The following is a 13,267-nucleotide window of genomic DNA, read 5'->3' as shown; positions in this document are numbered from 1 at the left end:
CCCTGCTTGTTCTCTCTTGCTCTGACAAATAAATTTTAAAAATCTTTTTAAAAATTTTTTTAAAATAATGAATCGTTATGATGAACACCTGAAACTAATAGGATATTGTGTATCAATTATACTTCAATAAAAAATAAAAATAAAAGACTACCCTTTGTCTATTGAATTGCCTTTAAGCCTTTGTCTAAAATGAACTGATCATAAGTGTATGGGTCTACTACGGACCCTATTTTGTTACATCAAATTGGTTTGTCTCTCTTTATACCAACAATGCACTGTCTCGAATGCTGTAGCTTCATAATCTTAGAATCAGATAGTGTTAAGTCTTCCAACTTTGTTATTTTTCAAAGTTGTTTTGGCTATTCTAGTTTGCTTTTCCATAGAAATCTTAGGATAAGCCTGTAAATTTCTACAAAAAAGCCGCCTTGGATTTTGTTGCAATTTCACTGAATCTGTAGGTCAATTAGGGGAGAATCACGTCTTACCAATATTGAGTCTTCTGAACCATGAACACAGCTCCACTTATTTCAGTCTTCTTTAATTTCTTTCAGGAGTATCTTGTTGTTTTTATTATACAGGTTTACATATCTTATATCAGAGTTATTTCTAGATTGTTTCTAGAATTTTTTAAAAAATATTCTAGAGTGTTTCATATTTTTTATTTTATAACATTTTAAAACATTTTCAGTTTTTAATTGTCACTCATATATACCAGAAGTACAATTTATTTTTGTATACTGAGCTTGTATCCTACAGGCTTGCTTAACTCATTTATTATGCCTGGTAGCTTTTCTGTAGATTCCTTATGATTTTCTACATAGAGGTTCTTGTCATCTTTGAATAGAGTTTTATTCTTCTTTTTCAATCTGAATGCCTTATTTATTTTTCTTGCTTTATTGCATTGGTTAGAACCTCCAGTACAAAATGAAAGAGAAGTGGAAAGAGCAGACATCTTGCCTTGTTTCTGATCTTAGGGCAAAGCAGTCTTTTGTAAGTATGATGTTACCTGTAGGTTTTTCATAGAAACTCTTATTAATTTGAGGATGTCCTTTCCATTCCTACTTTGGTGAGAGTTTTTAATCAGGAATTGTTAGATGGTTACTGTTGCCTAAGTTTGCACTTGAATTTGGAAGCCATCTGGTCGATTGTTTATTAAATGTATAATCAATTAAAAACCTCATCATCTGGGGCGCCTGGGTGGCACAGTGGTTAAGAGTCTGCCTTCGGCTCAGGGCATGATCCCGGCGTTATGGGATCGAGCCCCACATCAGGCTCCTCTGCTATGAGCCTGCTTCTTCCTCTCCCACTCCCCCTGCTTGTGTTCCCTCTCTCGTTGGCTGTCTCTATCTCTGTTGAATAAATAAATAAAATCTTTAAAAAAAAAAAAAAGACACTTCCATTCCAAAAAAAAAACCTCATCGTCTTAATCCTCCTATGGCTAAATCACAAAGCATTATTGAAGAGTAGGCTTAGTAGAATTTGAAGCCTAAAGATGCCTTCTTAATTTTTGGTTTTGCTCTTTACTGTTTGTGAGACATTAGTCAAGTCAGTCTAACCTCCTCTAAGACTCAGTTTCCTTATTTTTAAATTGGTAATAACAAAGTAATGTTAACAACCATGCAGGACTGGCATTTGCCTGAACCTGAAATCACCTTCTTAAATTTTGGGGCCTAAGTATTTTGTTTGCCTTATCCTAGTTCTGGCCCTACATCATGATATTCAATTCACTGTGTTCCTAGAAGTCACAGTATTCTCCAGCACTGTCATTCTGAATCTAGTTCTCACTCTGAGAGACCTAGATTCTTCTGAAATGACATAATGGAAAAAATTCTACATATAGAATTTCAAATTTCTTGAACCTGAATTGACATTTCTGCCCTGTCTTTTAATAGCTGCAGGGAAGGAAAAAAAAAAAAAACCAACAGTATTTTGAATTAAAAAAAAAAAACAACTGTGGGATCTTGGGCAAATTATTTGGTTTCTCTGAACCTTATTTTCACAAACTGTAAGAAGACCTATTTTACCTGCCTAATATAAGAGGTTTTGAAGCTCAACATGATGATGGATGAGCTTTAACTACAAAATCATCTCTGAAATATATAAGGTATTAGCATGCCAACTGTGAGAGCAGATCACGGCTAAAAGCTTGATGAATTCCTGCAGAGCTCAGACATACTGAAGAAATGACACAAAAATGTTCCAAGTCTCCACCTTTATTGAGCCCATTCCTTCCTTTGGTGCACAGTGAATCACTGGTGAGTCACTCAGTCAATCACAAACATATTCAAAGGACTAAAGTAGACGACTGGTTGGCTTTGTCTTAGGCCAAAAACTGCATCTCCGAGTGAGCAACTTTCACTTGATTTTCAAATGAATTTCATTTCATTCAAATTCTCTTTAATCAAAGTTTAATTTATCAACAATAAAGTGTATGTACCTTAAGTGTACAATTCAAGTGAGTTCTGGCAATCGTATATACCCACGTAATACCCACATCAAATCAAGACATAGAACTTTTCCCTTAACTCCGAAAGTTCCCTCAGGCCCCTCTGTAGTCAAATCTTCCGCCCTCCCAGAGGTAACTGTTCTCATTTCTATCACAGAATATTAGTTTTGCTTATCTTGGACTTCATACAATGGAATCATACAGAATGTACTCTGAAAAACTTTATTTTTGTTATGTTAAGATTCTAGTTAAATAGGGCTTAGAGCTAGGTATCCATGTTCCCTTGGCTATTTAAAAGCAGAGGTAACTTGAGATTTATATTTCCATTCACAGTTGTTATAACAGTTACTTTCCTTTTTTTTTTTTTTTTTTGAAGAGTCATTTATTTATTTTAGAGAGAGTGAGCTTGAGAGCTGGGATAGGGACAGAGGGAGAGCGAGAGAAGCAGACTCCCTACTGAGGGCTTGATCTCACTGCCCTGAGATCATGACCTGAGCCCTGAGCCAAAATCAAGAGTCAAACGCTTAACCAGCTGAGCCACCCAGGCGCCTCACAGTTACTTTCTGATTGTCCTGGTTTCCAGAACTACCCTGAAGTGCAATAAAAGTGCAAGTACTTAAGCAGGGAGTCGGGAAACTTGGGTTTCAATCTTACCTCATTACTTTGGGCAAGCTTTTAGCTGTAAGGTCTGACCCATAAGAATTTTTAACTTTTTATAATTTTAACCTAGTTTACTCTTAAAAATAGGCATATTTCTCTTAAACATTTGAAACTGAATTTTCTGTTTAGGTGAACTTTGGGGAAAGTTAGACTTATTCTCTTTAGACCTGTTCTGCTGACTCAAGACGTTCAGATAGTGTGTACTGTATGTAGCTTCTTCCAAATTGGGATAATGTGGTACAGTCCAGATACCAGGCTGAAACATTTCTAAAAACAAGGAATTCCAATTTTGGAAAAATCTTATCATGGCTGACTCAAGGTAGGAAAGCAACGGACTGGAGATGAGAAGCTGAAGGCTGACTTCTTTTTATTGTATACCCGTTTGTGCCACTTAATTTCTGTACTAAGTACATGTATTAATTTTTCAATTGTTTCTTTTTTTTTTTTTAGAGAGGGAGGGACAGGGGCAGGATCAGAAGGAGAGGGAGAGAGAAAATCTTAAGCAGACTCCGCACCTAGCACAGAGCCCAATGCAGGGCTCCATCTCACGACCCTGAGATCATGACCTGAGCCCAAATCAAGAGTCAGACACTCAACCGACTGAACCACGCAGGTGCCCATAATTTTTCAAAATTTTTAAATAAAATTAAGAAGTGGAGGGGCGCCTGGGTGGCGCAGTCGTTAAGCGTCTGCCTTCGGCTCAGGGCGTGATCCCGGCGTTCTGGGATCGAGTCCCACATCAGGCTCCTCCGCTATGAGCCTGCTTCTTCCTCTCCCACTCCCCTGCTTGTGTTCCCTCTCTCGCTGGCTGTCTCTATCCTGTCGAATAAATAAATAAAATCTTTAAAAAAAAAAAAATTAAGAAGTGGAGGTGAAATGAAGTGTATAGTTGAATATGAACTGCAAGGCCAAAAAGAGAGCTACATCCTGTATTGTTCAGTTGATATTATTTGCTAAACATTTGATAACCAGTGAGCCTGGCCCATGCCTGATGGCTGAGCTTAAACGGATCATTTCCTGCGATCCCTCTGGTTCCCCTACCCACCTCCACCACTTTCCAGTATGACTCCAGGACACGATAATGTCATGTTTGCCCAAAATATATGTTTCATGCCTTAGTGCTTCTCTCCACAGTGCTTCTGTGGCCTTTAACCCCCCACCCACTCCATCTCTTGACCTGGGTAAATTCTTCCCTCTTCCTGCTCTCACTACCATTCCTGTTTGGACGAGGGCTCCTCCTCTGTGTTCCTGTGCTTATTACATAATATCATAATTGCTTTTTTCTTTTAAATAGCTTGTTTTTTAATTGTAAAAGTAACAGGCTCATTGTAACATTTCAACAAGGATGTGTGTATATCAAAAGAACTTTCCTCCTGCCAACCCCCATTCCCACTTGGAAGGGTACCAAAGGGTGACTTTCCACACTTAAGTAAAAATTATTTAAGCAGTACTTGAATTTATTTCCCTATGTGCAAGATTCAAATCGCAGGAGTTTATAAAGGAACACTCCCCTTGGATTTTGCCTTCTCTTTCCTTCCCCAAATCATTAACGGTGTGCCGTGTATCCCTCCCGCCCCTTTCTATCCATTTCATACAAATGCACATGCGTGTGTGGCAGATACTAAAACACCAGAACTCAAAGTACTCTCATTACCAGATCTTCCCTTCCTTTTCCTCTGTGCCCTGCTTTAAAGAGGATTCTTTGTATTCAGAGCAAGATTATGGGCAGAGATGACAGAGAAGCAGAAGATTTCTCTGCATAAGAAAGCTCTTGGAGCGGGGCACCTGGGTGGCTCAGGCGTTAAGCGTCTGCCTTCGGCTCAGGGCATGATCCCAGCTCCCTGGGATCGAGCCCCGCATCGAGCCCCGAGCTCCGCTGGAAGCCTGCTTCTTCCTCTCCCACTTCCCCTGCTTGTGTTCCCTCTCTCACTGGCTCTGTCAAATAAATAAATAAAATCTTAAAAGAAAAAAAGAAAGAAAGATCTTGGAGCCATCCTGAGAAGGAAAGAAAAGATCTGGAAGGGGAGGAAAGGGGGAACCCTAAATGAGCAGGGAGTTTTGAAGGGAGCAAGGGGAAAAGAAGGGAAACAGCTACTTTGAGGAGTAGGGTGCTGGGGAAATGTAGATATGTAAAGAGAATTTTTAGCAAGTTTTAATATAATTTAACATAACTCCTCATTTACTATCTCAAGAGACTTTCAGTAAGGGTCACTGTTAGGTCTTAAGGCTTTAGGGAGCCATATGTGTGCTTCTCGTAGAAGTAGCTTTAGGCCCACCCTGGATCTGGGGGTGGAGTGAATCTCCCTTGAAGCAGCTGGGCTGCATGGAGGAAGTTTGTGGAAAATCAAGGAACAGATTCAGGATACAGTAAGGAAGGGAAGGAGAAGTAGGACTGAAAGCTGGGAATGCAGCCAATAAACATTCACTCTGTTGGCCACTCCCAAGTCCCATTATCTCAGCCTTAACTAAGTTTGCCCATTGACAGTGCCAGCCCACATATAGGGAGCTTTTTCAAAATTCTCAATTTAAGCAGCATCTGGGTGGCTCAGTCAGTTGAGCGTCTGACTCTTGATTCGGCTCAGGTCATGGTCTCAGGGTTGTGAGCTCAAGCCCCACATCAGGCTCCGCGCTGAGTGTGGAACTCTGTTTGAGATTCTCTCTCTCCCTCTGCTCCTCTACCAGCTCACCCGCGCACTCTCTCTCTAAAGAAATTAATAAATAAAAATATTAAGGGGAAAAAACTCACCAGAATTCTAAATTTAAATTATTGAAATACTAATGAATAAGGATCATCAGACAGCTTCAGAAAGCCCCAAAATGAAAGCAACAAACTTGAAAACAAAGACCCGGGAGGAAACAGGAGTAACAAACAGGGGGAGAAAGCAAAGAGGTGAAGGGTTCTGGCTGGTAACCTTGGAGATTGAAAACAATACTGCATACATAAAATGTCAACAGGATGGTATCTATGATAAAGAAACCATCAGAGAATAAGAAAGAACTTTTGTGCAAGCCAGAGGCCTGCGAATCTCTGCACTTCTTTCTTTCTTACCTCTTGTGTCCAGTTTGACAAGTCCAACTAACTCTGCCTTAGGAATGGCCCTCATCAGTTTGTGTCCCGAACTACTATTCTGTCCTCGACAGCACAGCACTAGTAATCTTTAAAAATCTCTCCCCTCCTTAAAAACCTCTGGTGGCTCCTGATTTCCCATGGGATAAAATCCAGCCACCATAGTCAAGTTTACAAAACTCATTACATCCAGTCTCCCCCTCTAGACTTACCACCCCATTATCTCTCCCAGAAGCCTGCGTTTCTCCACACTGAACTCCTCCCAGTTCCGAGACTTGCCCTTTCCGGCCCCTAGAGCTCTAAGTAGAAAGCTCTTCTGGCTTCCCCGCCAGGCACTCTCCTGCTCAGCTGTCAACACCCAGCCCAGACTTCCCTGTAACCCCAAGCAGGATTCTGGACCCGCCCTCATTAGTTCTCTGCTTGAGCCTCTGTTCCAACGGGAACTCGCCAGATTCAGGGACTGGTAGGTGCCCCCTGCAGTCACTCAGGATGAAGGAACATGGCAGCAGGGTGCGTGGCCATTTCAGCAGCCACCTCACCCCTTCTCAAGTGGAAAAGAAAAATGCCTCCTTCCACACTTCCTCCTGAAGGAAATGCCTTCTTTGATAAGCTTCGATGGCCTTCAGAAGAAGCTGAGTCAGGTACTCTCTACCTCTTACTAAAAAACAGGCACCTCTTGGGCGCCTGAGTGGTTCAGTCGGTTAAGTGTCTGCCTTCAGCTCAGGTCATGATCCCAGGGTCTTGGCATCAAGTCCCACATTGGGCTCCTTGCTTAGTGGGGAGCCTGCTTCTGCCTTTGCCTGCCTCTCCCCTGCTTGTGCTCTCTCTCTTTTAAATAAATAAAATCTTTAAAAACAAAACAAAACCAGGCCCCAAATGGAGTCACTTGTACTAAGCCCATATCAGCAAACCAAGACTTTGTACCTTACCTAATTGCGGTTTAGTCTTTCCCATGAATGTGACCTTTAACCAGTCAATCTGGAATTCTCCGGTCAGCAGTAGTAAGGTAGTGTGCGTGATAGACCTCCACCTTTCCCCCAAAGGGAGGTGAACTTGGCTGAAATAATACACCTTGGTCTTCCTCTTTCTGCCTCTTTGAAGAGCCTTCCATTTTGTGTAGCTCTTTGGAGCTCCTTTGTATTTGCTAGATGGGATGTTGCCTGATTCATGAATCATTGAGTAAAGCCAATTTGATCTTTAAATTTACTCAGTTGAATTTTGTTTTTAACCCCTCAGTCCAAGTTTGGGGCGAGAGCTCTGTCCTGACCGCTGCTCTGCTACTAACCCGTTGTTAGTAGTGATTGTGGGCAAGTTAACTGCCTCACTGGCCTTCACTGTCCTTATCAGGAGAATGAGGGTGTTGGATGAGAGGACCTCTGAGGTAATACCTCACTTGTGATCTCCAGTTTTGGGTTATTTACAAAGGGAAAATCTCAAGAGTGGAAAAAATGCCCGCCATTTCCCGTTCATGTCAGAGCTGATGGCTGAAGTTGGTGGTTTCTGGAATTAATCAGCTGACTCAGACCTTTGCAGCTTCCGAACTTCTCCTACCTAACCAAGGGGAGGGGCAAGTAGGGTGAGGTGGCTCAGAGCCGCCCCCTGGCAGAGGCCGGCTCTGACCCATCAGCTAGGCCTGGCTGCAGAACGGGACCCGGTGATGCCTGCCGCTTGCCTCTCTCAAGGGCTGCCTCCTCTCTCTGGAGGAATTGATTGGCGCACGGGGACCAAGCAGGGGTCCCACTGCAGCCATTCTCCCCTCCCCTCTCCCCTGCAGTGCTGAGGAAAATTCATGTATGAGGCGGTGTCTGCGGATGCTGGAGGGGGAAAGGCTTTCCTTTTGCCTGGTCGGTACAGTCAGAGCTACAGTGGGCAGGAGGCCAGGGGCCTGACCAGCTGGTTATTATGTGTTTGCTTGTTTTCTTCGGTACGCCGCCCGCCACGCATTCATTCATTCGGGGCCCGGGTGCTGAACACCCACTCTAGCCCTGAGAGCCCAGAGCGTTGGGCCACAGAGTGCGGCAGGGCCTTGCTCTTGCTGAGTTCACTGGCCCAGAGGGGGAGACAGACACGTAGGGTTTGTAAATGAGTGAGCAGTGCTGGAACAGAGAAAAGTCAGCCTCCAGTGGAGGGGCTGATGAGTGTGTAGGAAGGAGGGCGCGGAAAACCCCCAAGTCTGGGGAAAACAGAACTAGTCCCAACACAGGGCAACGGAGATTCAGTATATATTTATGTACTCAAAATTATTCCTGGTATTCAGAACGTCCTTTATTGTTCTATAGATGTCAATGAAAAGGGCAAAATAGGAGAATTATCACATCAATGTAAAAGATTTCCAAAGGTTATCAGTCACTACAGCCCCTTGCCTGTTTCTTGCTCACTTTTCGGATGTGTCTTTTTTTTAAATTGAAGATTTTATTTATTTGAGAGAGAGAGCGCACATCCGGGGGAGAGGGGCAGAGGGAGAAACACACTCCCCGCTGAGCAGGGAGGCAGACATGGGGCTTGATCCCAGGACCCCGAGATCATGACCCCAGCCCAAGGCAGATGCTTAACCAATTGAGCCACCCAGGGGCCCCTCTGTTGTGTCTTAAATGGGCTGCTTGTTGGGCAGAGATAAGACCCTGGATGTAACTTCCTCTGTCCCACTTCCTGCCCTCGCTTCAGTCCTGCTCCTGAGGGTCCTCCCCTTGTGGCGCTACCCTGGGAACCACTACTCCCTGAGGGATGGATGGCCAAAGTAGGATCCCCTTTGGAGGACCACACCTCTGATGAGTGACAGCAAAGTTGTTCCCCTGTGGCAGGCAGCATAGCATGGGGCAAATGGTAGCGGAAGTTCTGAATAGAAGATTCCATCTGAAACATGAATGCTTAAAACTAATGTATGGTAAATTTAATTTTCTCACACATGCAGCTCCCCCACAACTAAGATTATGCTGGAAAATGATCAATGCGGCCTCAGGGAATCAATAGTTTACAAAATGCACTAAACATTGTGAAGTGTCAAACACAGGAGGAGGGGTGGCCCCCTCTCAGATGATGTGATTGGTGAACTGGGGGCTGGGGGGGACGGCAGACCAGGGCATTGCCAGGCACATCTTGGAGGCCCTCTGTCTGCCCTGTCTTTTTGCCCATTACTTTTCTGCTCTGTAAAGAATTTTAATTCCCAAAAGCGGAAGGCATTTCATTCACTATGTCAGAATAAATAAAAAAGCAAGACCCAACTGTACGCTGTCTGCGGGAGACACACTTTAAATGTAAAGGCACGGATAGGCTGAAGGTAGCTAAGTGGAGAACGATCTACCATGCAAACTAAGTATTACGTAGCTGGCGTGGCCATATTAATACCAAACAGAATAGTCTTTGAAACAAAAAGTGGTAGCAGATGTAAATATATACTTAATGATAATAAAAATGTTAAGTCTCTTAGAGAGACGTAAAAATGATAAATGTGTCTGTACTTAATATGTAATCATACAATACACGAAGCAGGGGCGTCTGGCTGGCTCAGTCGGTTAAATACCAACTCTTGGTTTGGCCTCAGGTCATGATCACAGGGTCCTGGGATTGAGCCCATGGGCCGGGGAGTCTGCTTGAGATTCTCTCTCCCTCTCCCTCTCCCACCCCGCCCCCCCACTCTCTCTCTCAAATAAGTAAATAAATCTTTAAAAAAAAATACATGAAGCAAATATTGACATAATTAAAGGGAGAAATAGATGATTCCACAATTATAGTTGGAAAGGTAACGCTCCTCTCACAGTGACTGATTGAACAACTCGACAAAAAATCAATAATGCCATACTTGATCTGAGCAACACTGTCAATCAGCTGACCTGATTCATACAGAACATGGTACCTGACAACTGGAGAATACAGTCTTCTCAAGGGTGCGTGTACATTTGCCAACTAGGTACTTCCTGGACCATGAGACAAATCTCAGTAAATTTAAAAGGATTGAAATCCTGCAGTTTGTGTTCTCTTATCAAACCATAATTAAATTAGAAAGCAGTAACAATAGGATATCTAAAAAAACTCAAAATATTTAGAAATTAAACAACATATTTCTTTTTATTTATTTCTTTTATTTATTTATTCAGCAGAGAGCACAAGCAGGGGGAGTAGCAGAAGGAGAGGGAGAAGCAGGCTGCCTGCTGAGCAGGGAGCCCTATGTAGGGCTCAATCCCAGGACCCCGGGATCATGACCCGAGCCGAAGGCAGATACCCAGCCTACGGAGCCACCCAGGCGTCCCTAAACAACATATTTCTGAATAATCCATGGGTCAAAGAAGAAATCACAAGAGAAATTAGAAAATATTTCTAAGTAAATGATAATGAAAAACATCATATCAAAATGTGTAGACTATAAGGGGTGCCTGGCTGGGTCAGTCAGCAGAACATGGGACTCTTGATCTCGGGGTCATGAGTTCAAGCCCCATGTTGGGTGGAGAGATTGCTTAAAAATTTTTTTTTGTAGAATATAGCTAAATCAGTTCTTGAGGGAAACTTATGCCTTTAAATGTTTATGTTAAAAAAGAAGGAAAGCTTGGGGTGCCTGGCTGGCTCAGTTGGTACAGCACATGATTCTTGATCCAGGGGTTGTAAATTAAGCACCCTGTTGGGTGTAGAGCCTACTAAAAAAGGAAGAAGAAGAAGAAAGGTTTAGCCTCAATGACCTAAAGTTCCACCTCAAGAAACTAAAACAAAAGTAAACCCAAGATAACAAAAGAAAAGGGAAAAAAAAAAAAGAAAGAAGGGAAGAAAGAAAATAATAATGAAGAACAGAAATTAAAATAGAGAAACCAGAGGGAAAATGACCAGAGCCGAAAGTCGGTTCTTTGTAAAAGAGCAACAGATTTGTGAAGTCCTAACTTGATGGGCCAAGAAAAAAAGAAGAGAGCATAAGTTACAGAACACACATACCAGAAATAAAAAAGAGTTATATGTAGCTCCTCCAGACATGAAAAGGATAAGAGAATATAATGGGCACATTTACGCTGACAAATTTGAAAGTTTGGAAGAAATGGACAAATTCCTTGAAAAGCAGAACTTTCCCCAAACTGACACAAAAGGAGACAAAATCTGAAGAGCCCTATATCTATTATGAAAGAATTTTACTTAGTCTGTGTCTGCGTGTCTCACCATACCCAATTAAAACAATTCCTGAGGACTGTTACAGTGGTGACTACATGCGCATGAACCGAGATCTCTCCGCCTCCTCCTCAATTTGTTCAGAATAAACAAACATAGTTGGATGCGATTTTGTTCTGGCAGCAACGCTACAACCTTTAGGCTGGTTTCCCCCGAATGGGATCTAGTTTATTCTGCTCAGAGCAGAGTCTCTACATATTTACTTGGGATAGTGGGGAGAGGAATAACTACGACCTCTAAGAAGTCATAAAAAATCTCCAAAAACAAAATACCCAAATGGATTTAATATGATTTTGGAGAAGAAAGTACAACAAAACCCAACACACACACACACACACACACACACACACACACCCCACATACACTCAGAATCAGGTAATAAATCCTTAGAAACTCTTAGGCAGCCCTAGTTTTCAAACAAAGATCAGGTGGTCTGACAAAGAAAACCCTCCATTTCTAGAGTTATTTGCCAGGCTTNCTGCAGAATATCCTGTTTACCCTGTGGCTAGGCTGTTACTCGCATGCAGGATATTAGCTGATGGGCGCCAGGAGACTCACTTGCCCCAGAATGCCTTGGCCAATGACCTGCCACAGGGCTCCCTCCCAACCTATCTGGTTTCAGTTTCCTACTTGTAAACAACTACTTGCTTCAGAGTAGTGCATTTAAATTATCCGAGAGGGGAGAAGTATTTTTTTTTTCAAGATTTCATTTTTAAGTAATCTCTACGTCCAATGTGGGACTTGAATTTACAACCTCAAGGTTAAGAGTCACGTGCTCTACTGACTGAGCCAGCCGGGTGACCTGGGAAGAAATATTTTTCTCCTTTGGTAGCTTTCATGATTTTTAGCTGCTGAAGGTTCTAGTGCCTGGCTTGCTGTAGAATTTTCAGGAAGTTTCTCCAGCCATAGAGGTTTAGGGTATGGTTTTGCAGATTTCGCATCTATATTCCAGTCTTCTCCATGGACAGACACCCATGAATCAGTTTAGATGACCACCTTGGCAGACAATGAGATTGCCTGGGCAGGTGTCTAATAAATATTTTTTGCATGTTTAGTTGAATAGATAGGAGCTTCACTATGTCGGTCATGGCTCTGTGCTGCATAGAAGAGAAACCAACACTAGTCACATCAAGCAAATAGAGAAAATCCTGGAAGGGTATCAGGAACTCACAGAATTAAGGCAGGTGATCTGGGGGTAGAAAGTTGTAGAATCAGGATAGCTTTGGAGACTCTGCACAGAACCTACAGGAAATTCATGGCTTGGGAACAATTTGGCCCTTGCACCACTACTGGCCCAATGATGGCTCTAATCTCCAGCATCATCTCTGACCCAAGATTCAAAGTTCTGGGACTTTCAGGGTCTGAATGGCTGAGTTGAAATAATTTGCCCACGGGGAGTAAAAGAAGGATCTGAGCTGTTCAACTGCAGTGAGAGGCTGCAATTGAAAGAACATACTAAGACTTGGTCGCCAAAGGAGGCCTCACACAATGAGGAATTTGCCAGAAAGGAAGAGGGTAATATTAATGGAAAGGGGGCAAATTAGATATTACACTGTGAACAAGAACAGATGTCATCCACACTGATACTAAAATGAGAGATGAGGTGGGGCTGGGGCTAGTTGCTGGTCAAGGTCGAAGAAGAATGTTGTAGCTTTGGAGGAAGGAGAAGAACACGACCTTCAGAGACCCTGGGTGGCCAGCAAGTTAGCAGGAGAATCTCGGGTAGGGGATAACAGAACCTGGATGGTGAGGAGCAGAGAATAGGTGTTTCATGGTGTTCTTAGGCTAACACAGGAGCTCAATACATATTTGTTAAATTCATAACAAAGTGGAAATCTACATCATGCTATTCAGATGTAAGAGACTGAATTTCTCGGGCGGGATGAGGTGGGGAGTGTGTCCTCACAGAGTTTGACTCATCCTTAGAGCCAGGCTGGCTAATCATCCCT

Source organism: Ursus maritimus, unplaced genomic scaffold (genome assembly GCF_017311325.1).
Source record: "Ursus maritimus isolate PB19 unplaced genomic scaffold, ASM1731132v1 scaffold_4, whole genome shotgun sequence".
Lineage (NCBI taxonomy): Eukaryota > Metazoa > Chordata > Mammalia > Carnivora > Ursidae > Ursus > Ursus maritimus.
Note: the sequence above shows the minus strand (reverse complement) of the source record.